We start from the raw sequence: 4,415 nt of genomic DNA on the forward strand, positions 1-4,415 counted from the left end.
AAATAGATCGTGTTGCCACATCAGCCTTGTGTGCATGAAGGAGATTGTTCCCATCTACCTTGGGAATTTGCAAAGCCTGTAAACAGTGATAATGCGTGATGGGTTATCAACTGCCATGAAATCGGTGGAAAATGAATGATGGAGAATGTCTTGAGATTGGATCAAGACTATTGCATTTAGTGCAGTATGCTCAATAGTTAAGATTGAACCATTTGAATTCCTTAACCTAACAGGTTTAGGGTTTAGGGTTTATGCTACTGACCTATCTGTTTTCCTATAAGGTCGATGTTGTGTTTCTTTCTGAGGGTGTTGGAAAAAGTTGTGTGTGAGTATCCAAGTGAAGAGATACGTGATTCTTGCCAGACAAGAAGAGTGAAGTGATACCTACAGAGGGTAAGTGTAGAAGGTGAAGAGGAGCTAAAGCAGATCTGCATTGACATTGAGTGTTATTACCAGATCATTGTAATAACTGTTGATCTCTAACCACTTCAACAGTCAGGAAATCCCTTAATAGGGTAGCTTTAACCGACTTGCTGTAAATCCTTTAACAGGGTGACTCAAAGCCATTGAGTTCTTGAAATCCTCTAACAAGGTAACCTTTAATAGGGTTTAACTCTTAATCGAGTATTCTAGCCATCCCTTAACCAGGTGATCCCTAACAGGATCAGTTCCTAATAGAACCTATTATATCAGTCTTTAACCAGACAAGGCTCCTAATAGAGCAGACTTCTAAAGAGTTCAAAACAGCTTGTGGGTATTCATCCCCACCGTGGTTTTTCCCAGTTGGGTTTCCACATGAAAAATATGTGTGTCATATGTGATGTCCTTTTCATGTGATGATATGTTGTTTTCTATCAAGCGGTGAATCATGTTGATCTAGCTGTTTACATATATGTCTTTGATGATAGTTTACCTGTTCATGCACTAGGGTGAAATGGAAATGAAGTGTTAGATTGTATGAGAAGATAAGTGTCAACCGGTTTATGCTTGTCTTAGTTATTTTAGGTTTTGTCGGTTGTACTATGTTTAAAGATCGGTGTTACTATTTGTTGTCAATGCATAGTGTCTGCTAACAAACCGGTTTAAGATTGTGTTTTTGTTTGTACTGATTCACCCCCCCCTCTCAGTACCGGTTTGGTACTATCCGTTCATCATTGAGTTATCATCCTTAGCCTTGGATTTGCCTTGGGCATCCAACCCAAAGGCTTGAAAATACATTTTAGGCTTGAGACGTGTTTTTCTAAGCCTGCAAAATTTTCTCACATTTTATTTGTGGTTTCCATCAAGTTTGGACATGTTTAAATGAAAACAAAAAGAAATAACATGATAGTGCTAAGTTCTCTCTTAGATATCGAGCCATACAATTCTTTTCACATTTTGATTATGTTAAAGTTTTGATCTCTAATTTCTTTTGTGAGTGTATCTATTTTTTTGTCAAAATCCAATATGATATTGTGGGCATAGATTTTTACTCGTTCATCAAAATTTGAAACAAATTACATTTTTAGAAACTAGACACCATTCTACACAATTTTAAAGAAATAAACATTGATTTTTGATTAGTTTTCACAAATTATAGGGGGGAGAATACTCAAAATTTTATTTTTCAAGATGTGTTCACTTTGAAAATGTGTAAAATGACATATATTCATAAAAAAAAAAAATTTGGCATAAACTACATGGTGTAAGCTAGTTTATTACAAGTGCTATTTTCAAAATTCTAAAACAAGTTAATATTTTAGAGGCATCATATTTGGTTCTATGTTATTTTTTTTATAAAATCAGGACCAATAAATGTGGTTCCTTTTTTTTGAAATCCTTAATCTCCACCTTTAAAAAAAAAAATAGTAGTTTAGAAAGTAGATTTAGAGCACTTCAACTCTTGTTCTTGTTGCATCTTCAAGCTTTGAGTGTACCTATCTTCAATTTCTCATTGAATTTTAGACTTTGCTGATTTCAAAAAAAAAGTGGCAACTTAAGACCCCCTTTTGGTCTCCCATCTTGGTACACTTACCCCCCTACACATAATAGAGTTCATTCCTAGATCTCCTCTACTAAATATTTCCCTATATCATATATTTATCTATGATAATAATAAAATTTAATACCGAGTCTAAGAATTGTTCGATCATGGAGAGATTAAGCTATGTTCATCCCCTTACAATAGTTTGTTTGTAATTGTTCTTGAGAGGGATGACACATGGTGACTTTGTATTGACCTTAATTGATTCAACACAACCTTGGTTAAGAACATATATCTTCTTCTACACATCATTGATCTTTTGGATTAGATCTTTAGTGTATGATCTTCAACAAATTGATCTCAAATTAGGATCATTAGATTCCATTCTATTTAGAAAAATAATAGAAAATTACATTCAAATTGTAAGAATGAACTATAAATGGATGTTTAGACATCTAAAATCAGCTATGCATTTTCGTCATGCACCTTTCTAGTATTAATCCTCTATCATTTATTGATCAAATAATTTTTAATTATTTAATTAAGTTAATTTTTCTTTAAGAATTAAATAATGTTTAATTATTAAATTAGTCATTAGCCTTTTCTACATATAATTAATTAGATGTTTTTTATTTTGATTGATTTTACCACTTTATCTTAATATTAATTAATAAGTTTATTATTCAATTAATCTCTCTGTCATAATTAAGTAAATTACATTTTGGTGAACCTCACTTATTTTATGTATGCATTACTTCTTATTTTCAATTTTAGATCTGATTTTATATGCATTCAATTGATTCACATTTGCAATATTTTCTAAATCCATTTCTCATTTATTTGGATTGGTTAATTAATCACATCATTGCTATTTAATTATTTAGAAAGAAAAAAACTGTTTCCTTAATCTCATTTGTGTGCTTAAGTGTTTATTTTCTCAAGGAATTCATTTCATCATGTGATAGTTTTTAAGATGCTCTTATAACCCTCCATCTCTCTCTAGGTAAAGATCCTTCTATCCATAAGATGGATCAAGAGGATAATAAAAATAGTACCTTTTTCAATGTTATCCTTTCTAAGGATGAAGAATTGATAACTCATGTTTTTCCCTCTCTCAAAATTGGTTTTACACATGAGTATATTTTAGTGCAAGAGGATGATACCATTAAGACTTCCCTTAATGATACTTTAGAGATGAAATATTGATGAATCATGTTTGTCCCTCTTGCAAAATTGGTCCTACTCATAAGGATATTTTGGTGCTAGAGGAGGATATTGAACTAGTGATATTTTCATGCTCTCTCTTCTAAAGATGAAGGTTTAATGAATAAAGAGCCTAATCAAAGTCAAATCAATACAATTCATGTTTTTGGTCACGTGAAGCCTCAAATTATTGTCCATCTTCCTCAAGATGCCATTCAACCTCAAAACAAACATGTAATTGTCCTAAAAGATATTTAAAATCCAACTATACCTCCCAATTATTGTTTAAACTTTAAAAAAAACCTCACTCAAAGTAATAGGCTTAATCAACAACCTTATTATCATGAATTTTGTCGAACATATAACACTAGAAACAATAAATAAGATTCAAATGCTCTTCCTACTTCTCAACCTTTTAATCATGTTGGTAAGTTGTATGATCCTATTGAGTAATTTTGTGGTACTCTAGCTAATATCTTCCTTTGGAACGATTTGAAAGTCACCTATATACTACAGGTTCTCCAAGAAGACTTATAAAGGATAGTTGTTCCATCTTTCGCAAGACCAAGTAATGCAGATGCATGAAACAAGGCAGATATTATGTTCCCACAACATGAGTTACCACCTTTGGAAGTTAAAACTCAATATGATCCCCTGATGATTATTGTGCCCATCAACAACATTGGGATAAGAAGTATCGTAGCCTTTCTCTATAGTGGTCAGCTCCCTAACTCAAACAATTCAAAGTTAGCGACAATCTTTCATTGATTGCGTTGAATGATGAGTCCTGCTACCATGTGGAGACTGGTTGCATTCCCTTTAAAGTTTGAACACACTACAGTGAGGAGCTCCGCAGGCCCACCATGTTTAAAGAAACCGTCGAGGTCTCCTGATTGTTCGACACATGTTTCAACAATATCCCTACTATTAAGACATAGCATCCATGCATGTCTTACGATTGGCCTGAATCAAAGGAAAATGTGCATGTGTGATATCAGAGGAAAATGTGTTTTCCATGCCAACGATCTATGACTCATAGATTTTTAGCGTAGAGGTACTTAGCGACACCATGACAGCCTCACCTCTGCAAAGGTCGTTATAATTGAATGATGAAAGGCTATAAAATCCAACAGGCATATTGTATGAATATATTTTGGAGGATACCCAATTCTATGATTAGATCTCATCTTCTCAACTTCTGAACAATGAATTCCAAGCTTCCATGAATTCAAAGCTTTTAGGCACTTTT

Source organism: Cryptomeria japonica, chromosome 4, assembly GCF_030272615.1.
Source record: "Cryptomeria japonica chromosome 4, Sugi_1.0, whole genome shotgun sequence".
In the NCBI taxonomy this organism is placed as follows: domain Eukaryota; kingdom Viridiplantae; phylum Streptophyta; class Pinopsida; order Cupressales; family Cupressaceae; genus Cryptomeria; species Cryptomeria japonica.